Here is a 24,090-nt window from a genome sequence, read left to right on the forward strand (position 1 = left end):
GTACTTTGCCACTACTTTTCAGCACTTTGCCTCAACTTTTCAGTACTTTGCCACACTTTTCATTACTTTGCCACGATTTTTCCACAACTTTTCAGTACTTTGCCACACTTTTTAGTACTTTGCCACTGCTTTTCAGGACTTTGCCACACTTTTCAGTACTTTGCCACGACATTGCCACAACTTTTCAGTACTTTGCCACACTTTTCAGTACTTTTCCACGACTTTGCCACAACTTTTCAGTACTTTGCCACACTTTCCAGCACTTTGCCACAACATTTCAATACTTTGCCACCCTTTTCAGTTCTTTGCAACTGCTTTTCAGTAATTTGCCACTAATTTTCAGCACTTTGCCACAGCTTTTCAGTACTTTGCCACACTTTTCAGCACTTTGCCACAACTTTTCTGTACTTTGCCACACTTTTCAGCACTTTGCCACTACCTTTCAGTACTTTGCCACTACTTTTCAGAACTTTGCCACAACTTTTCAGTACTTTGCCACACTTTTCAGTACTTTGCCACGACTTTGCCACAACCTTTCTGTACTTTGCCACACTTTTCAGTATTTGCCACACTTGTCAGTACTTTTCCACGACTTTGCCACAACTTTTCAGTACTTTGCCACACTTTTCAGCACTTTGCCGCAACATTTCAGTACTTTGCCATGACTTTGTCACAACTTTTCAGTACTTTGCCACACTTTTCAGTACTTTGCAACTACTTTTCAGCACTTTGACACAACCTTTCAGTACTTTGCCACACTTTTCAGTACTTTGCCACGACTTTGCCACAACTTTGCAGTACTTTGCCACCATTTTCAGTACTTTGCAACTGCTTTTCAGTACTTTGCCACTAATTTTCAGCAATTTGCCACAACTTCTCAGTACCTTGCCGCACTTTTCAGCACTTTGCCACTACTTTTCAGTACTTTGCCACTACTTTTCAGCACTTTGCCACGACTTTGCCACAACTTTTCAGTACTTTGCCACACTTTTCAGCATTTTGCCACAACTTTCCAGTACTTTGCCACGATTTTCAGTACTTTGTCACGACTTTGCCACAACTTGTCAGTACTTTGCCACACTTTTCAGCAGTTTGCCACTACTTTTCAGTACTTTGCCACTACTTTTCAGCACTTTGGGACAACTTTGCAGTACTTTGCCACACTTTTCAGTACTTTGCCACGACTTTGCCACAACTTTTGAGTACTTTGCCAGACTTTTCAGTACTTTGCCACTACTTTTCAGCACTTTGCCACAACTTTTCAGTACTTTGCCACACTTTTCAGCACTTTGCCACTACTTTTCAGTACTTTGCCACTACTTTTCAGCACTTTGCCACAACTTTGCAGTACTTTGCCACACTTTTCAGTACTTTGCCCCGACTTTGCCACAACTTTTGAGTACTTTGCCACACTTTTCAGTACTTTGCCACTACTTTTCAGCACTTTGCCACAACTTTTCAGTACTTGGCCACACTTTTCGGGACTTTGCCACGACTTTGCCACAACTTTTCAGTACTTTGCCACACTTTTCAGTACTTTGCCACTGCTTTTCAGTACTTTGCCACGACTTTGCCACAACTTGTCAGTACTTTGCCACACTTTTCAGCACTTTGCCACTATTTTCAGTACTTTGCCACTACTTTTCAGCACTTTGCCTCAACTTTTCAGTACTTTGCCACACTTTTCATTACTTTGCCACGATTTTTCCACAACTTTTCAGTACTTTGCCACACTTTTTAGTACTTTGCCACTGCTTTTCAGTACTTTGCCACACTTTTCAGTACTTTGCCACGACATTGCCACAACTTTTCAGTACTTTGCCACACTTTTCAGTACTTTTCCACGACTTTGCCACAACTTTTCAGTACTTTGCCACACTTTCCAGCACTTTGCCACAACATTTCAATACTTTGCCACGACTTTGCCACAACTTTGCAGTACTTTGCCACCCTTTTCAGTTCTTTGCAACTGCTTTTCAGTAATTTGCCACTAATTTTCAGCACTTTGCCACAGCTTTTCAGTACTTTGCCACACTTTTCAGCACTTTGCCACAACTTTTCTGTACTTTGCCACACTTTTCAGCACTTTGCCACTACCTTTCAGTACTTTGCCACTACTTTTCAGAACTTTGCCACAACTTTTCAGTACTTTGCCACACTTTTCAGTACTTTGCCAAGACTTTGCCACAACCTTTCTGTACTTTGCCACACTTTTCAGTATTTGCCACACTTGTCAGTACTTTTCCACGACTTTGCCACAACTTTTCAGTACTTTGCCACACTTTTCAGCACTTTGCCGCAACATTTCAGTACTTTGCCATGACTTTGTCACAACTTTTCAGTACTTTGCCACACTTTTCAGTACTTTGCAACTACTTTGCAGCACTTTGACACAACCTTTCAGTACTTTGCCACACTTTTCAGTACTTTGCCACGACTTTGCCACAACTTTGCAGTACTTTGCCACCATTTTCAGTACTTTGCAACTGCTTTTCAGTACTTTGCCACTAATTTTCAGCAATTTGCCACAACTTCTCAGTACCTTGCCGCACTTTTCAGCACGTTGCCACTACTTTTCAGTACTTTGCCACTACTTTTCAGCACTTTGCCATGACTTTGCCACAACTTTTCAGTACTTTGCCACACTTTTCAGCATTTTGCCACAACTTTTCAGTACTTTGCCACGATTTTCAGTACTTTGTCACGAGTTTGCCACAACTTGTCAGTACTTTGCCACACTTTTCAGCAGTTTGCCACTACTTTTCAGTACTTTGCCACTACTTTTCAGCACTTTGGGACAACTTTGCAGTACTTTGCCACACTTTTCAGTACTTTGCCACGACTTTGCCACAACTTTTGAGTACTTTGCCAGACTTTTCAGTACTTTGCCACTACTTTTCAGCACTTTGCCACAACTTTTCAGTACTTTGCCACACTTTTCAGTACTTTGCCACTGCTTTTCAGTATTTTGCCACGACTTTGCCACAACTTGTCAGTACTTTGCCACACTTTTCAGTACTTTGCAACTGCTTTTCACTACTTTGCCACTAATTGTCAGCACTTTGCCACAACTTCTCAGTACTTTGCCACACTTTCCAGCACTTTGCCACTACTTTTCTATACTTTGCCACACTTTTCAGTACTTTGCCACTACTTTTCAGCATTTTGACAAAACTTTTCAGTACTTTGCCACACTTTTCAGTACTTTGCCACGACTTTGCCACAACTTGTCAGTACTTTGCCATTGCTTTTCAGTACTTTGCCACTATTTTTCAGCACTTTGCCACAACTTTTCAGTACTTTGCCACACTTTTCAGCACTTTGCCACAACTTTTCTCTAATTTGCCACACTTTTCAGTACTTTGCCACGACTTTGCCACAACTTTGCAGTACTTTGCCAACCTTTTCAGTACTTTGCCACTAATTGTCAGCACTTTGCCACAACTTTTCAGTACTTTGCCACACTTTTCAGCACTTTGCCACTACTTTTCAGTACTTTGCCACTACTTTTCAGCACTTTGCCTCAACTTTTCAGTACTTTGCCACACTTTTCAGTACTTTGCCACTACTTTTCAGCACTTTGCCACACATTTTCTGTACTTTGCCACACTTTTCAGTACTTTGCCACAACTTTTCAGTACTTTGCCAAACTTTTCAGTTCTTTGCCACTGCTTTTCAGTACTTTGCCACTAATTTTCATCACTTTGCCACAACTTTTCAGTACTTTTCCACACTTTTCAGTACTTTGCCACTGATTTTCAGTACTTTGCCTCAACTTTTCAGCACTTTGCCACAACTTTTCAGTACTTTGCCACACTTTTTCAGTACTTTGCCACTACTTTTCAGCACTTCGCCACCGCCTTTCAGTACTTTGCCACAACTTTTCAGTACTTTGCCACTACTTTTCAGCACTTTGCCACAACTTTTCAGTACTTTGCCACACTTTTCAACACTTTGCCACTACTTTTCAGTACTTTGCCACTACTTATCAGCACTTTGCCACAACTTTTCAGTACTTTGCCACAATTTTAAGTACTTTGCCACGACTTTGCCACAACTTTTCAGTACTTTGCCACGACTTTGTCACAACTTTTCAGTACTTGTCCACACTTTTCAGGACTTTGCCACAGCTTTTCAGTACACTGCCACTACCTTTCAGCACTTTGCCACAACTTTTCAGTACTTTGCCACACTTTTCAGTACTTTGCAACTGCTTTTCAGTACTTTGCCACTAATTTTCAGCAATTTGCCACAACTTCTCAGTACCTTGCCGCACTTTTCAGCACGTTGCCACTACTTTTCAGTACTTTGCCACTACTTTTCAGCACTTTGCCATGACTTTGCCACAACTTTTCAGTACTTTGCCACACTTTTCAGCATTTTGCCACAACTTTTCAGTACTTTGCCACGATTTTCAGTACTTTGTCACGAGTTTGCCACAACTTGTCAGTACTTTGCCACACTTTTCAGCAGTTTGCCACTACTTTTCAGTACTTTGCCACTACTTTTCAGCACTTTGGGACAACTTTGCAGTACTTTGCCACACTTTTCAGTACTTTGCCACGACTTTGCCACAACTTTTGAGTACTTTGCCAGACTTTTCAGTACTTTGCCACTACTTTTCAGCACTTTGCCACAACTTTTCAGTACTTTGCCACACTTTTCAGTACTTTGCCACTGCTTTTCAGTATTTTGCCACGACTTTGCCACAACTTGTCAGTACTTTGCCACACTTTTCAGTACTTTGCAACTGCTTTTCACTACTTTGCCACTAATTGTCAGCACTTTGCCACAACTTCTCAGTACTTTGCCACACTTTCCAGCACTTTGCCACTACTTTTCTATACTTTGCCACACTTTTCAGTACTTTGCCACTACTTTTCAGCATTTTGACAAAACTTTTCAGTACTTTGCCACACTTTTCAGTACTTTGCCACGACTTTGCCACAACTTGTCAGTACTTTGCCATTGCTTTTCAGTACTTTGCCACTATTTTTCAGCACTTTGCCACAACTTTTCAGTACTTTGCCACACTTTTCAGCACTTTGCCACAACTTTTCTCTAATTTGCCACACTTTTCAGTACTTTGCCACGACTTTGCCACAACTTTGCAGTACTTTGCCAACCTTTTCAGTACTTTGCCACTAATTGTCAGCACTTTGCCACAACTTTTCAGTACTTTGCCACACTTTTCAGCACTTTGCCACTACTTTTCAGTACTTTGCCACTACTTTTCAGCACTTTGCCTCAACTTTTCAGTACTTTGCCACACTTTTCAGTACTTTGCCACTACTTTTCAGCACTTTGCCACACATTTTCTGTACTTTGCCACACTTTTCAGTACTTTGCCACAACTTTTCAGTACTTTGCCAAACTTTTCAGTACTTTGCCACTGCTTTTCAGTACTTTGCCACTAATTTTCATCACTTTGCCACAACTTTTCAGTACTTTTCCACACTTTTCAGTACTTTGCCACTGATTTTCAGTACTTTGCCTCAACTTTTCAGCACTTTGCCACAACTTTTCAGTACTTTGCCACACTTTTTCAGTACTTTGCCACTACTTTTCAGCACTTCGCCACCGCCTTTCAGTACTTTGCCACAACTTTTCAGTACTTTGCCACTACTTTTCAGCACTTTGCCACAACTTTTCAGTACTTTGCCACACTTTTCAACACTTTGCCACTACTTTTCAGTACTTTGCCACTACTTATCAGCACTTTGCCACAACTTTTCAGTACTTTGCCACAATTTTAAGTACTTTGCCACGACTTTGCCACAACTTTTCAGTACTTTGCCACGACTTTGTCACAACTTTTCAGTACTTGTCCACACTTTTCAGGACTTTGCCACAGCTTTTCAGTACACTGCCACTACCTTTCAGCACTTTGCCACAACTTTTCAGTACTTTGCCACACTTTTCAGTACTTTGCCACGACATTGCCACAACTTTTGAGTACTTTGCCACACTTTTCAGTACTTTGCCACTAATTTTCAGCACTTTGCCACAACTTTTCAGTACTTTGCCACTACTTTTCATCACTTTGCCGCTACTTTTCAGCACTTTGCCACAACTTTTAAGTACTTTGCCACACTATTCAGTACTTTGTCAAGGCTTTTCAGCACTTTGCCAAAACTTTTCAGAACTTTGCCACAATTTTCAGTACTTTGCCACTAATTTTCAGCATTTTGACAAAACTTTTCAGTACTTTGCCACACTTTTCAGTACATTGCCACGACTTTTCCACAACTTTTCAGTACTTTGCCACACTTTTCAGTACTTTGCCACTGCTTTTCAGTACATTGCCCTACTTTTCAGCACTTCGCCACAACTTTTCAGTACTTTGCTACACTTTTCAGCACTTTGCCACTACCTTTCAGTACTTTGCCACTAATTGTCAGCACTTTGCCACAGCTTTTCAGTACTTCGCCACACTTTTCAGCACTTTGCCACAACTTTTCTGTAATTTGCCACACTTTTCAGTACTTTGCCACGACTTTGCCACAACTTTGCAGTACTTTGCAACTGCTTTTCACTACTTTGCCACTAATTGTCAGCACTTTGCCACAACTTCTCAGTTCTTTGCCACACTTTCCAGCACTTTGCCACTACTTTTCTATACTTTGCCACACTTTTCAGTACTTTGCCACTACTTTTCAGCATTTTGACAAAACTTTTCAGTACTTTGCCACACTTTTCAGTACTTTGCCACGACTTTGCCACAACTTGTCAGTACTTTGCCATTGCTTTTCAGTACTTTGCCACTATTTTTCAGCACTTTGCCACACTTTTCAGCACTTTGCCACAACTTTTCTGTAATTTGCCACACTTTTCAGTACTTTGCCACGACTTTGCCACAACCTTTCTGTACTTTGCCACACTTTTCAGTATTTGCCACACTTGTCAGTACTTTTCCACGACTTTGCCACAACTTTTCAATACTTTGCCACACTTTTCAGCACTTTGCCGCAACATTTCAGTACTTTGCCATGACTTTGTCACAACTTTTCAGTACTTTGCCACACTTTTCAGTACTTTGCAACTACTTTTCAGCACTTTGACACAACCTTTCAGTACTTTGCCACACTTTTCAGTACTTTGCCACGACTTTGCCACAACTTTGCAGTACTTTGCCACCATTTTCAGTACTTTGCAACTGCTTTTCAGTACTTTGCCACTAATTTTCAGCAATTTGCCACAACTTCTCAGTACCTTGCCGCACTTTTCAGCACGTTGCCACTACTTTTCAGTACTTTGCCACTACTTTTCAGCACTTTGCCATGACTTTGCCACAACTTTTCAGTACTTTGCCACACTTTTCAGCATTTTGCCACAACTTTTCAGTACTTTGCCACGATTTTCAGTACTTTGTCACGACTTTGCCACAACTTGTCAGTACTTTGCCACACTTTTCAGCAGTTTGCCACTACTTTTCAGTACTTTGCCACTACTTTTCAGCACTTTGGGACAACTTTGCAGTACTTTGCCACACTTTTCAGTACTTTGCCACGACTTTGCCACAACTTTTGAGTACTTTGCCAGACTTTTCAGTACTTTGCCACTACTTTTCAGCACTTTGCCACAACTTTTCAGTACTTTGCCACACTTTTCAGTACTTTGCCACTGCTTTTCAGTATTTTGCCACGACTTTGCCACAACTTGTCAGTACTTTGCCACACTTTTCAGTACTTTGCAACTGCTTTTCACTACTTTGCCACTAATTGTCAGCACTTTGCCACAACTTCTCAGTACTTTGCCACACTTTCCAGCACTTTGCCACTACTTTTCTATACTTTGCCACACTTTTCAGTACTTTGCCACTACTTTTCAGCATTTTGACAAAACTTTTCAGTACTTTGCCACACTTTTCAGTACTTTGCCACGACTTTGCCACAACTTGTCAGTACTTTGCCATTGCTTTTCAGTACTTTGCCACTATTTTTCAGCACTTTGCCACAACTTTTCAGTACTTTGCCACACTTTTCAGCACTTTGCCACAACTTTTCTCTAATTTGCCACACTTTTCAGTACTTTGCCACGACTTTGCCACAACTTTGCAGTACTTTGCCAACCTTTTCAGTACTTTGCCACTAATTGTCAGCACTTTGCCACAACTTTTCAGTACTTTGCCACACTTTTCAGCACTTTGCCACTACTTTTCAGTACTTTGCCACTACTTTTCAGCACTTTGCCTCAACTTTTCAGTACTTTGCCACACTTTTCAGTACTTTGCCACTACTTTTCAGCACTTTGCCACACATTTTCTGTACTTTGCCACACTTTTCAGTACTTTGCCACAACTTTTCAGTACTTTGCCAAACTTTTCAGTACTTTGCCACTGCTTTTCAGTACTTTGCCACTAATTTTCATCACTTTGCCACAACTTTTCAGTACTTTTCCACACTTTTCAGTACTTTGCCACTGATTTTCAGTACTTTGCCTCAACTTTTCAGCACTTTGCCACAACTTTTCAGTACTTTGCCACACTTTTTCAGTACTTTGCCACTACTTTTCAGCACTTCGCCACCGCCTTTCAGTACTTTGCCACAACTTTTCAGTACTTTGCCACTACTTTTCAGCACTTTGCCACAACTTTTCAGTACTTTGCCACACTTTTCAACACTTTGCCACTACTTTTCAGTACTTTGCCACTACTTATCAGCACTTTGCCACAACTTTTCAGTACTTTGCCACAATTTTAAGTACTTTGCCACGACTTTGCCACAACTTTTCAGTACTTTGCCACGACTTTGTCACAACTTTTCAGTACTTGTCCACACTTTTCAGGACTTTGCCACAGCTTTTCAGTACACTGCCACTACCTTTCAGCACTTTGCCACAACTTTTCAGTACTTTGCCACACTTTTCAGTACTTTGCCACGACATTGCCACAACTTTTGAGTACTTTGCCACACTTTTAAGTACTTTGCCACTAATTTTCAGCACTTTGCCACAACTTTTCAGTACTTTGCCACTACTTTTCATCACTTTGCCGCTACTTTTCAGCACTTTGCCACAACTTTTAAGTACTTTGCCACACTATTCAGTACTTTGTCAAGGCTTTTCAGCACTTTGCCAAAACTTTTCAGAACTTTGCCACAATTTTCAGTACTTTGCCACTAATTTTCAGCATTTTGACAAAACTTTTCAGTACTTTGCCACACTTTTCAGTACATTGCCACGACTTTTCCACAACTTTTCAGTACTTTGCCACACTTTTCAGTACTTTGCCACTGCTTTTCAGTACATTGCCCTACTTTTCAGCACTTCGCCACAACTTTTCAGTACTTTGCTACACTTTTCAGCACTTTGCCACTACCTTTCAGTACTTTGCCACTAATTGTCAGCACTTTGCCACAGCTTTTCAGTACTTCGCCACACTTTTCAGCACTTTGCCACAACTTTTCTGTAATTTGCCACACTTTTCAGTACTTTGCCACGACTTTGCCACAACTTTGCAGTACTTTGCAACTGCTTTTCACTACTTTGCCACTAATTGTCAGCACTTTGCCACAACTTCTCAGTTCTTTGCCACACTTTCCAGCACTTTGCCACTACTTTTCTATACTTTGCCACACTTTTCAGTACTTTGCCACTACTTTTCAGCATTTTGACAAAACTTTTCAGTACTTTGCCACACTTTTCAGTACTTTGCCACGACTTTGCCACAACTTGTCAGTACTTTGCCATTGCTTTTCAGTACTTTGCCACTATTTTTCAGCACTTTGCCACACTTTTCAGCACTTTGCCACAACTTTTCTGTAATTTGCCACACTTTTCAGTACTTTGCCACGACTTTGCAACAACTTTGCAGTACTTTGCCAACCTTTTCAGTACTTTGCCACTAATTGTCAGCACTTTGCCACAGCTTTTCAGTACTTCGCCACACTTTTCAGCACTTTGCCACAACTTTTCTGTAATTTGCCACACTTTTCAGTACTTTACCACGACTTTGCCACAACTTTGCAGTACTTTGCCACCCTTTTCAGTACTTTGCAACTGCTTTTCACTACTTTGCCACTAATTGTCAGCACTTTGCCACAACTTCTCAGTACTTTGCCACACTTTCCAGCACTTTGCCACTACTTTTCTATACTTTGCCACACTTTTCAGTACTTTGCCACTACTTTTCAGCATTTTGACAAAACTTTTCAGTACTTTGCCACACTTTTCAGTACTTTGCCACGACTTTGCCACAACTTGTCAGTACTTTGCCATTGCTTTTCAGTACTTTGCCACTATTTTTCAGCACTTTGCCACAACTTTTCAGTACTTTGCCACACTTTTCAGCACTTTGCCACAACTTTTCTCTAATTTGCCACAATTTTCAGTACTTTGCCACGACTTTGCCACAACTTTGCAGTACTTTGCCAACCTTTTCAGTACTTTGCCACTAATTGTCAGCACTTTGCCACAACTTTTCAGTACTTTGCCACACTTTTCAGCACTTTGCCACTACTTTTCAGTACTTTGCCACTACTTTTCAGCACTTTGCCTCAACTTTTCAGTACTTTGCCACACTTTTCAGTACTTTGCCACTACTTTTCAGCACTTTGCCACATATTTTCTGTACTTTGCCACACTTTTCAGTACTTTGCCACAACTTTTCAGTACTTTGCCAAACTTTTCAGTACTTTGCCACTGCTTTTCAGTACTTTGCCACTAATTTTCATCACTTTGCCACAACTTTTCAGTACTTTTCCACACTTTTCAGTACTTTGCCACTGATTTTCAGTACTTTGCCTCAACTTTTCAGCACTTTGCCACAACTTTTCAGTACTTTGCCACACTTTTTCAGTACTTTGCCACTACTTTTCAGCACTTCGCCACCGCCTTTCAGTACTTTGCCACAACTTTTCAGTACTTTGCCACTACTTTTCAGCACTTTGCCACAACTTTTCAGTACTTTGCCACACTTTTCAACACTTTGCCACTACTTTTCAGTACTTTGCCACTACTTATCAGCACTTTGCCACAACTTTTCAGTACTTTGCCACAATTTTAAGTACTTTGCCACGACTTTGCCACAACTTTTCAGTACTTTGCCACGACTTTGTCACAACTTTTCAGTACTTGTCCACACTTTTCAGGACTTTGCCACAGCTTTTCAGTACACTGCCACTACCTTTCAGCACTTTGCCACAACTTTTCAGTACTTTGCCACACTTTTCAGTACTTTGCCACGACATTGCCACAACTTTTGAGTACTTTGCCACACTTTTCAGTACTTTGCCACTAATTTTCAGCACTTTGCCACAACTTTTCAGTACTTTGCCACTACTTTTCATCACTTTGCCGCTACTTTTCAGCACTTTGCCACAACTTTTAAGTACTTTGCCACACTATTCAGTACTTTGTCAAGGATTTTCAGCACTTTGCCAAAACTTTTCAGAACTTTGCCACAATTTTCAGTACTTTGCCACTAATTTTCAGCATTTTGACAAAACTTTTCAGTACTTTGCCACACTTTTCAGTACATTGCCACGACTTTTCCACAACTTTTCAGTACTTTGCCACACTTTTCAGTACTTTGCCACTGCTTTTCAGTACATTGCCCTACTTTTCAGCACTTCGCCACAACTTTTCAGTACTTTGCTACACTTTTCAGCACTTTGCCACTACCTTTCAGTACTTTGCCACTACTTTTCAGAACTTTTCCACAACTTTTCAGTACTTTGCCACACTTTTCAGTACTTTGCCACGACTTTGCCACAACCTTTCAGTACTTTGCCACACTTTTCAGTATTTGCCACACTTTTCAGTACTTTTCCACGACTTTGCCACAACTTGTCAGTACTTTGCCATTGCTTTTCAGTACTTTGCCACTATTTTTCAGCACTTTGCCACAACTTTTCAGTACTTTGCCACACTTTTCAGCACTTTGCCACAACTTTTCTCTAATTTGCCACAATTTTCAGTACTTTGCCACGACTTTGCCACAACTTTGCAGTACTTTGCCAACCTTTTCAGTACTTTGCCACTAATTGTCAGCACTTTGCCACAACTTTTCAGTACTTTGCCACACTTTTCAGCACTTTGCCACTACTTTTCAGTACTTTGCCACTACTTTTCAGCACTTTGCCTCAACTTTTCAGTACTTTGCCACACTTTTCAGTACTTTGCCACTACTTTTCAGCACTTTGCCACATATTTTCTGTACTTTGCCACACTTTTCAGTACTTTGCCACAACTTTTCAGTACTTTGCCAAACTTTTCAGTACTTTGCCACTGCTTTTCAGTACTTTGCCACTAATTTTCATCACTTTGCCACAACTTTTCAGTACTTTTCCACACTTTTCAGTACTTTGCCACTGATTTTCAGTACTTTGCCTCAACTTTTCAGCACTTTGCCACAACTTTTCAGTACTTTGCCACACTTTTTCAGTACTTTGCCACTACTTTTCAGCACTTCGCCACCGCCTTTCAGTACTTTGCCACAACTTTTCAGTACTTTGCCACTACTTTTCAGCACTTTGCCACAACTTTTCAGTACTTTGCCACACTTTTCAACACTTTGCCACTACTTTTCAGTACTTTGCCACTACTTATCAGCACTTTGCCACAACTTTTCAGTACTTTGCCACAATTTTAAGTACTTTGCCACGACTTTGCCACAACTTTTCAGTACTTTGCCACGACTTTGTCACAACTTTTCAGTACTTGTCCACACTTTTCAGGACTTTGCCACAGCTTTTCAGTACACTGCCACTACCTTTCAGCACTTTGCCACAACTTTTCAGTACTTTGCCACACTTTTCAGTACTTTGCCACGACATTGCCACAACTTTTGAGTACTTTGCCACACTTTTCAGTACTTTGCCACTAATTTTCAGCACTTTGCCACAACTTTTCAGTACTTTGCCACTACTTTTCATCACTTTGCCGCTACTTTTCAGCACTTTGCCACAACTTTTAAGTACTTTGCCACACTATTCAGTACTTTGTCAAGGATTTTCAGCACTTTGCCAAAACTTTTCAGAACTTTGCCACAATTTTCAGTACTTTGCCACTAATTTTCAGCATTTTGACAAAACTTTTCAGTACTTTGCCACACTTTTCAGTACATTGCCACGACTTTTCCACAACTTTTCAGTACTTTGCCACACTTTTCAGTACTTTGCCACTGCTTTTCAGTACATTGCCCTACTTTTCAGCACTTCGCCACAACTTTTCAGTACTTTGCTACACTTTTCAGCACTTTGCCACTACCTTTCAGTACTTTGCCACTACTTTTCAGAACTTTTCCACAACTTTTCAGTACTTTGCCACACTTTTCAGTACTTTGCCACGACTTTGCCACAACCTTTCAGTACTTTGCCACACTTTTCAGTATTTGCCACACTTTTCAGTACTTTTCCACGACTTTGCCACAACTTTTCAGTACTTTGCCACACTTTTCAGCACTTTGCCACAACATTTCAGTACTTTGCCATGACTTTGTCACAACTTTTCAGTACTTTGCCACACTTTTCAGTACTTTGCAACTACTTTTCAGCACTTTGCCACAACCTTTCTGTACTTTGCCACACTTTTCAGTACTTTGCCACGACTTTGCCACAACTTTGGAGTACTTTGCCACCATTTTCAGTACTTTGCAACTGCTTTTCAGTACTTTGCCACTAATTTTCAGCACTTTGCCACAACTTCTCAGTACCTTGCCGCACTTTTCAGCACGTTGCCACTGCTTTTCAGTACTTTGCCACTACTTTTCAGCACTTTGCCACGACTTTGCCACAACTTTTCAGTACTTTGCCACACTTTTCAGCACTTTGCCACAACTTTTCAGTACTTTGCCACGCTTTTCAGTACTTTGCCACGACTTTGCCACAACTTTTCAATACTTTGCCACACTTTTCAGCACTTTGCCACTACTTTTCAGTACTTTGCCACTACTTTTCAGCACTTTGCCACAACTTTGCAGTACTTTGCCACACTTTTCAGTACTTTGCCCCGACTTTGCCACAACTTTTGAGTACTTTGCCACACTTTTCAGTACTTTGCCACTACTTTTCAGCACTTTGCCACAACTTTTCAGTACTTGGCCACACTTTTCGGGACTTTGCCACGACTTTGCCACAACTTTTCAGTACTTTGCCACACTTTTCAGTACTTTGCCACTGCTTTTCAGTACTTTGCCACGACTTTGCCACAACTTGTCAGTACTTTGCCACACTTTTCAGCACTTTGCCACTACTTTTCAGTACTTTGCCACTACTTTTCAGCACTTTGCCTCAACTTTTCAGTACTTTGCCACACTTTTCATTACTTTGCCACGATTTTTCCACAACTTTTCAGTACTTTGCCACACTTTTTAGTACTTTGCCACTGCTTTTCAGTACTTTGCCACACTTTTCAGTACTTTGCCACGACATTGCCACAACTTTTCAGTACTTTGCCACACTTTTCAGTACTTTTCCACGACTTTGCCACAACTTTTCAGTACTTTGCCACACTTTCCAGCACTTTGCCACAACATTTCAATACTTTGCCACGACTTTGCCACAACTTTGCAGTACTTTGCCACCCTTTTCAGTTCTTTGCAACTGCTTTTCAGTAATTTGCCACTAATTTTCAGCACTTTGCCACAGCTTTTCAGTACTTTGCCACACTTTTCAGCACTTTGCCACAACTTTTCTGTACTTTGCCACACTTTTCAGCACTTTGCCACTACCTTTCAGTACTTTGCCACTACTTTTCAGAACTTTGCCACAACTTTTCAGTACTTTGCCACACTTTTCAGTACTTTGCCACGACTTTGCCACAACCTTTCTGTACTTTGCCACACTTTTCAGTATTTGCCACACTTGTCAGTACTTTTCCACGACTTTGCCACAACTTTTCAGTACTTTGCCACACTTTTCAGCACTTTGCCGCAACATTTCAGTACTTTGCCATGACTTTGTCACAACTTTTCAGTACTTTGCCACACTTTTCAGTACTTTGCAACTACTTTTCAGCACTTTGCCACAACCTTTCAGTACTTTGCCACACTTTTCAGTACTTTGCCACGACTTTGCCACAACTTTGCAGTACTTTGCCACCATTTTCAGTACTTTGCAACTGCTTTTCAGTACTTTGCCACTAATTTTCAGCAATTTGCCACAACTTCTCAGTACCTTGCCGCACTTTTCAGCACGTTGCCACTACTTTTCAGTACTTTGCCAATACTTTTCAGCACTTTGCCACGACTTTGCCACAACTTTTCAGTACTTTGCCACACTTTTCAGCATTTTGCCACAACTTTTCAGTACTTTGCCACGATTTTCAGTACTTTGTCACGACTTTGCCACAACTTGTCAGTACTTTGCCACACTTTTCAGCAGTTTGCCACTACTTTTCAGTACTTTGCCACTACTTTTCAGCACTTTGGGACAACTTTGCAGTACTTTGCCACACTTTTCAGTACTTTGCCACGACTTTGCCACAACTTTTGAGTACTTTGCCAGACTTTTCAGTACTTTGCCACTACTTTTCAGCACTTTGCCACAACTTTTCAGTACTTTGCCACACTTTTCAGTACTTTGCCACTGCTTTTCAGTATTTTGCCACGACTTTGCCACAACTTGTCAGTACTTTGCCACACTTTTCAGCACTTTGCCACAACTTTTCAGTACTTTGCCACGATTTTCAGTACTTTGTCACGACTTTGCCACAACTTGTCAGTACTTTGCCACACTTTTCAGCAGTTTGCCACTACTTTTCAGTACTTTGCCACTACTTTTCAGCACTTTGGGACAACTTTGCAGTACTTTGCCACACTTTTCAGTACTTTGCCACGACTTTGCCACAACTTTTGAGTACTTTGCCAGACTTTTCAGTACTTTGCCACATCTTTTCAGCACTTTGCCTCATCTTTTCAGTACTTTGCCACACTTTTCAGCACTTTGCCACTACTTTTCAGTACTTTGCCACTACTTTTCAGCACTTCGCCACAACTTGTCAGTACTTTGCCACTGCTTTTCAGTACTTTGCCACTATTTTTCAGCACTTTGCCACAACTTTTCAGTACTTTGCCACACTTTTCAGCACTTTGCCACTACCTTTCAGTACTTTGCCACTACTTTTCAGAACTTTGCCACAACTTTTCAGTACTTTGCCATACTTTTCAGTACTTTGCCACTGCTTTTCAGTACTTTGCCACATCTTTTCAGCACTTTGCCTCATCTTTTCAGTACTTTGCCACACTTTTCAGCACTTTGCCACTTCTTTTCAGTACTTTGCCACTACTTTTCAGCACTTCGCCACAACTTTTCAGTATTTTGCCACACTTTTTAGTACTTTGCGAAGGCTTTTCAGCACTTTGCCACAACTTTTCAGTACTTTGCCACACTTTTCAGTACTTTGCCACTACTTTTCAGCATTTTGACAAAAGTTTTCAGTACTTTGCCATACTTTTCAGTACTTTGCCACGACATTGCCACAACTTTTCAGTACTTTGCCACACTTTTCAGTACTTTTCCACGACTTTGCCACAACTTTTCAGTACTTTGCCACACTTTCCAGCACTTTGCCACAACATTTCAATACTTTGCCACCATTTTCAGTTCTTTGCAACTGCTTTTCAGTACTTTGCCACTAATTTTCAGCACTTTGCCACAGCTTTTCAGTACTTTGCCACACTTTTCAGCACTTTGCCACTACCTTTCAGTACTTTGCTACTATTTTTCAGAACTTTGCCACAACTTTTCAGTACTTTGCCACACTTTTCAGTACTTTGCCACGACATTGCCACAACTTTTCAGTACTTTGCCACACTTTTCAGTACTTTTCCACGACTTTGCCACAACTTTTCAGTACTTTGCCACACTTTCCAGCACTTTGCCACAACATTTCAATACTTTGCCACGACTTTGCCACAACTTTGCAATACTTTGCCACCCTTTTCAGTTCTTTGCAACTGCTTTTCAGTACTTTGCCACTAATTTTCAGCACTTTGCCACAGCTTTTCAGTATTTTGCCACACTTTTCAGCACTTTGCCACAACTTTTCTGTAATTTGCCACACTTCTCAGTACTTTGCCATGACTTTGCCACAACTTTGCAGTACTTTGCCACCCTTTTCAGTACTTTGCAACTGCTTTTCACTACTTTGCCACTAATTGTCAGCACTTTACCACAACTTTTCAGTACTTTGCCACACTTTCCAGCACTTTGCCACTACTTTTCTATACTTTGAAACACTTTTCAGTACTTTGCCACTACTTTTCAGCATTTTGACAAAACTTTTCAGTACTTTGCCACACTTTTCAGTACTTTGCCACGACTTTGCCACAACTTTTCATTACTTTGCCACTGCTTTTCAGTACTTTGCCACTATTTTTCAGCACTTTGCCACAACTTTTCAGTACTTTGCCACACTTTTCAGCACTTTGCCACAACTTTTCTGTAATTTGCCACACTTTTCAGTACTTTGCCACGACTTTGCCACAACTTTGCAGTACTTTGTCAACCTTTTCAGTACTTTGCCACTAATTGTCAGCACTTTGCCACACTTTTCAGCACTTTGCCACTACTTTTCAGTACTTTGCCACTACTTTTCAGCTCTTTGCCATGAATTTGCCACAACTTTTCAGTACTTTGTCACTACTTTTCAGCACTTTGTCACAACTTTTCTGTACTTTGCCACGCTTTTCAGTACTTTGCCACAACTTTTCAGTACTTTGTCACACTTTTCAGTACTTTGCCACGACTTTGCCACAACTTTTCAGTACTTTTCCACACTTTTCAGTACTTTGCCACTGATTTTCAGTACTTTGCCACAACTTTTCAGCACTTTGCCACAACTTTTCAGTACTTTGCCACTACTTTTCAGAACTTTGCCACAACTTTTCAGTACTTTGCCACACTTTTCAGTACTTTGCCACGACTTTGCCACAACCTTTCAGTACTTTGCCACACTTTTCAGTATTTGCCACACTTGTCAGTACTTTTCCACGACTTTGCCACAACTTTTCAGTACTTTGCCACACTTTTCAGCACTTTGCCACAACATTTCAGTACTTTGCCACTACTTTTCAGCATTTTGACAAAACTTTTCAGTACTTTGCCACACTTTTCAGTACTTTGCCACGACTTTGCCACAACTTTTCATTACTTAGCCACTGCTTTTCAGTACTTTGCCACTATTTTTCAGCACTTTGCCACAACTTTTCAGTACTTTGCCACACTTTTCAGCACTTTGCCACAACTTTTCTGTAATTTGCCACACTTTTCAGTACTTTGCCACGACTTTGCCACAACTTTGCAGTACTTTGTCAACCTTTTCAGTACTTTGCCACTAATTGTCAGCACTTTGCCACACTTTTCAGCACTTTGCCACTACTTTTCAGTACTTTGCCACTACTTTTCAGCTCTTTGCCATGAATTTGCCACAACTTTTCAGTACTTTGTCACTACTTTTCAGCACTTTGTCACAACTTTTCTGTACTTTGCCACGCTTTTCAGTACTTTGCCACAACTTTTCAGTACTTTGTCACACTTTTCAGTACTTTGCCACGACTTTGCCACAACTTTTCAGTACTTTTCCACACTTTTCAGTACTTTGCCACTGATTTTCAGTACTTTGCCACAACTTTTCAGCACTTTGCCACAACTTTTCAGTACTTTGCCACTACTTTTCAGAACTTTGCCACAACTTTTCAGTACTTTGCCACACTTTTCAGTACTTTGCCACGACTTTGCCACAACCTTTCAGTACTTTGCCACACTTTTCAGTATTTGCCACACTTGTCAGTACTTTTCCACGACTTTGCCACAACTTTTCAGTACTTTGCCACACTTTTCAGCACTTTGCCACAACATTTCAGTACTTTGCCATGACTTTGTCACAACTTTTCAGTACTTTGCCACACTTTTCAGTACTTTGCAACTACTTTTCAGCACTTTGCCACAACCTTTCAGTACTTTGCCACACTTTTCAGTACTTTGCCACGACTTTGCCACAACTTTGCAGTACTTTGCCACCATTTTCAGTACTTTGCAACTGCTTTTCAGTACTTTGCCACTAATTTTCAGCAATTTGCCACAACTTCTCAGTACCTTGCCGCACTTTTCAGCACGTTGCCACTACTTTTCAGTACTTTGCCACTACTTTTCAGCACTTTGCCACGACTTTGCCACAACTTTTCAGTACTTTGCCACACTTTTCAGCATTTTGCCACAACTTTTCAGTACTTTGCCACGATTGTCAGTACTTTGTCACGACTTTGCCACAACTTTTCAGTACTTTGCCACACTTTTCAGCAGTTTGCCACTACTTTTCAGTACTTTGCCACTACTTTTCAGCACTTTGCCACAACTTTGCAGTACTTTGCCACACTTTTCAGTACTTTGCCACGACTTTGCCACAACTTTTGAGTACTTTGCCAGACTTTTCAGTACTTTGCCACTACTTTTCAGCACTTTGCCACAACTTTTTAGTACTTTGCCACACTTTTCAGTACTTTGCCACTGCTTTTCAGTACTTTGCCACGACTTTGCCACAACTTGTCAGTACTTTGCCACACTTTTCAGCACTTTGCCACTACTTTTCAGTACTTTGCCACTACTTTTCAGTACCTTGCCACACTTTTCAGTACTTTGCCACGATTTTGCCACAACTTTTCAGTACTTTGCCACACTTTTCAGTACTTTGCCATTGCTTTTCAGTACTTTGCCACATCTTTTCAGCACTTTGCCTCATCTTTTCAGTACTTTGCCACACTTTTCAGCACTTTGCCACTACTTTTTCAGTACTTTGCCACTACTTTTCAGCACTTCGCCACAACTTTTCAGTATTTTGCCACACTTTTTAGTACTTTGCGAAGGCTTTTCAGCAGTTTGCCACAACTTTTCAGTACTTTGCCACACTTTTCAGTACTTTGCCACTACTTTTCAGCATTTTGACAAAACTTTTCAGTACTTTGCCACACTTTTCAGTTCTTTGCCACTGCTTTTCAGTACTTTGCCACTATTTTTCAGCACTTTGCCACAACTTTTCAGTACTTTGCCACACTTTTCAGCACTTTGCCACTACCTTTCAGTATTTTGCCACTACTTTTCAGAACTTTGCCACAACTTTTCAGTACTTTGCCACACTTTTCAGTACTTTGCCACGACATTGCCACAACTTTTCAGTACTTTGCCACAGTTTTCAGTACTTTTCCACGACTTTGCCACAACTTTTCAGTACTTTGCCACACTTTCCAGCACTTTGCCACAACATTTCAATACTTTGCCACCATTTTCAGTTCTTTGCAACTGCTTTTCTGTACTTTGCCACTAATTTTCAGCACTTTGCCACAGCTTTTCAGTACTTTGCCACACTTTTCAGCACTTTGCCACTACCTTTCAGTACTTTGCCACTATTTTTCAGAACTTTGCCACAACTTTTCAGTACTTTGCCACACTTTTCAGTACTTTGCCACGACATTGCCACAACTTTTCAGTACTTTGCCACACTTTTCAGTACTTTTCCACGACTTTGCCACAACTTTTCAGTACTTTGACACACTTTCCAGCACTTTGCCACAACATTTCAATACTTTGCCACGACTTTGCCACAACTTTGCAATACTTTGCCACCCTTTTCAGTTCTTTGCAACTGCTTTTCAGTACTTTGCCACAAATTTTCAGCACTTTGCCACAGCTTTTCAGTACTTTGCCACACTTTTCAGCACTTTGCCACAACTTTTCTGTAATTTGCCACACTTCTCAGTACTTTGCCATGACTTTGCCACAACTTTGCAGTACTTTGCCACCCTTTTCAGTACTTTGCAACTACTTTTCACTACTTTGCCACTAATTGTCAGCACTTTACCACAACTTTTCAGTACTTTGCCACACTTTCCAGCACTTTGCCACTACTTTTCTATACTTTGCCACACTTTTCAGTACTTTGCCACTACTTTTCAGCATTTTGACAAAACTTTTCAGTACTTTGCCACACTTTTCAGTACTTTGCCACGACTTTGCCACAACTTTTCATTACTTTGCCACTGCTTTTCAGTACTTTGCCACTATTTTTCAGCACTTTGCCACAACTTTTCAGTACTTTGCCACACTTTTCAGCACTTTGCCACAACTTTTCTGTAATTTGCCACACTTTTCAGTACTTTGCCACTACTTTTTAGTACTTTGCCACTACTTTTCAGCTCTTTGCCATGAATTTGCCACAACTTTTCAGTACTTTGCCACACTTTTCAGTACTTTGTCACTACTTTTCATCACTTTGTCACAACTTTTCTGTACTTTGCCACGCTTTTCAGTACTTTGCCACCACTTTTCAGTACTTTGTCACACTTTTCAGTACTTTGCCACGACTTTGCCACAACTTTTCAGTACTTTTCCACACTTTTCAGTACTTTGCCACTGATTTTCAGTACTTTGCCACAACTTTTCAGCACTTTGCCACAACTTTTCAGTACTTTGCCACACTTTTTCAGTACTTTGCCACTACTTTTCAGCACTTTGTCACAACTTTTCTGTACTTTGCCACGCTTTTCAGTACTTTGCCTCGACTTTGCCACAACTTTTCAGTATTTTATCACACTTTTCAGCACTTTGCCACTACTTTTCAGTACTTTGCCACTACTTTTCAGCACTTTGCCACAACTTTTCTGTACTTTGCCACACTTTTCAGTTCTTTGCCACAACTTTTTAGTACTTTGCCACACTTTTCAGTACTTTGCCACCGCCTTTCAGTACTTTGCCACAACTTTTCAGTACTTTGCCACTACTTTTCAGCACTTTGCCACAACTTTTCAGTACTTTGCCACACTTTTCAACACTTTGCCACTACTTTTCAGTACTTTGCCACTACTTATCAGCACTTTGACACAACTTGTCAGTACTTTGCCACGACTTTGTCACAACTTTTCAGTACTTGGCCACACTTTTCAGGACTTTGCCACTGCTTTTCAGTACATTGCCACTACCTTTCAGCACTTTGCCACAACTTTTCAGTACTTTGCCACACTTTTCATTAATTTGCCACGACATTGCCAAAACTTTTGAGTACTTTGCCACACTTTTTATAACTTTGCCACTAATTTTCAGCACTTTGTCACAACATTTCAGTACTTTGCCACTACTTTTCATCACTTTGCCACATTTTCCAACACTTTGCCACTGCTTTTCAGTACTTTGCAACTAATTTTCAGCACTTTGCCACAACTTTTCAGTACTTTGCCACACTGTACAGTACTTTGCCACGACTTTGCCACAACTTTTCAGTACTCTGCCACCCTTTTCAGTACTTTGCCACTGCTTCTCAGTACTTTGCCACTACTTTTCAGCACTTGACACAACTTTTCAGTACTTTGCCACACTTTCCAACACTTTGCCACTACTTTTCAGTACTTTGCCATTAACAGTTCTCGTCCGATCGCTGAAGTTAAGCTGCATCGGGCGTGGTTAGTACTTGCATGCGAGACCGGCTGGGAATACCACGTGCATTAGGCTCATCAACATTTTTATTCCACCGTACATTCTAACTTTTTCCCGGGATTTTTTGCCTAGCCGAAGTATTAAATTACATCAAATTCCGACGAATATTCAGCCTACTGACAAACCATTGCAGAATACACCAGTTCTCGTCCGATCACTGAAGTTAAGCTGCATTGGGCGTGGTTAGTACATGCATTGGAGACCGGCTGGGAACACCACGTGCAGTAGGCTCATCAACATTTTTATTCCACATTACATACTATCTTTTTCCCATGATTTTTTGCCTAGCCGTAGCATTAAATGACATCCACTTCCGACGTGTATTCAGCCTACTGCCAAACCATTGCAGAATACATCAGTTCTCGTTTGGTCACTGAAGTTAAGCTCACCGGACGTGGTTAGTACTTGCATGGGAAAGCGGCTGAGGATACCACGTGCAGTAGGCTCATCAACATTTTTATTTCACTGTACATACTAACTTTTTCCCATGATTTTTTGCATAGCCGAAGCATTAAATGTCATCCAATTCCGACGAATTTTCAGCCTACTGACAAACCAATGCAGAATACACCAGTTCTCGTCCGATCCCTGAAGATAATCTCACCGGACGTGGTTAGTACTTGCATGGGAGACCACCTGAGAATACCACGTGCAGTAGGCTCATCAACATTTCTATTTCACTGTACATACTATCTTTTTTCCATGATTTTTTGCCTAGCCGAAGCATTAAATGACATTCAATTGCGACGAATATTCAGCCTACTGCCAAAACAATGCAGAATACACCAGTTCTCGTCCGATCACTGAAGTTAACCTGCATCGGGCATGGTTAGTACTTGAGTGGGAGACCGGTTGGGAATACCACATGTAGTAGGCTCATCAAAATTTTTATTCCACATTACATACTAACTTTTTCCCATGATTTTTTGCATAGACGAAGCATTAAATTACATACAATTCGGACGAATATTCAGCCTACGGCCAAACCATTGCAGAATACACCAGTTCTCGTCCAATCACTGAAGTTAAGCTGCAGCGGGCGTGGTCAGTACTTGCATGGGAGACCGGCTGGGAATAGCACGTGCATTAGGCTCATCAACTTTTTTATTCCACCGTACATACTAACTTTTTCCCGGGATTTTTTTTCAGTACTTTGCCACACTTTTCAGCACTTTGCCACTACTTTTCAGTACTTTGCCACTACTTTTCAGCACTTCGCCACAACTTTTCAGTAATTTGCCACACTTTTCAGTACTTTGCCAAGGCTTTTCAGCACTTTGCCACACTTTTCAGCACTTTGCCACTACCTTTCAGTACTTTGCCACTACTTATCAGAACTTTGCCACAACTTTTCAGTACTTTGCCACACTTTTCAGTACTTTGCCACGACATTGCCACAACTTTTCAGTACTTTGCCACACTTTTCAGTACTTTGCCACTGCTTTTCAGTACTTTGCCACTACTTTTCAGCACTTTGCCACAACTTTTCAGTACTTTGCCACACTTTTCAGCACTTTGCCACTACCTTTGAGTACTTTGCCACTACTTTTCAGAACTTTGCCACAACTTTTCAGTACTTTGCCACACTTTTCAGTACTTTGCCACGACATTACCACAACTTTTCAGTACTTTGCCACACTTGTCAGTACTTTGCCACACTTTTCAG

General features: G+C 40.8%; 4 pseudogenes; all 4 read left to right on the plus strand.

Annotated features, from left to right (window-relative positions):
- The first annotated feature begins 22,535 nt into the window (after positions 1 to 22,535).
- Positions 22,536 to 22,655, plus strand: LOC146750286 (5S ribosomal RNA; annotated as a pseudogene).
- A 311-nt stretch (positions 22,656 to 22,966) lies between these two features.
- LOC146750287 (5S ribosomal RNA) lies at positions 22,967 to 23,085 on the plus strand (annotated as a pseudogene).
- A 96-nt stretch (positions 23,086 to 23,181) lies between these two features.
- Positions 23,182 to 23,301, plus strand: LOC146750288 (5S ribosomal RNA; annotated as a pseudogene).
- Positions 23,302 to 23,397: 96 nt separating this feature from the next.
- Positions 23,398 to 23,517, plus strand: LOC146750289 (5S ribosomal RNA; annotated as a pseudogene).
- The last annotated feature ends 573 nt before the right edge of the window (positions 23,518 to 24,090 follow it).

The sequence above is a fragment of the Saccoglossus kowalevskii genome, chromosome 2, assembly GCF_978046115.1.
Source record: "Saccoglossus kowalevskii chromosome 2, keSacKowa6.1, whole genome shotgun sequence".
Classification (NCBI taxonomy): Eukaryota; Metazoa; Hemichordata; class Enteropneusta; family Harrimaniidae; genus Saccoglossus; species Saccoglossus kowalevskii.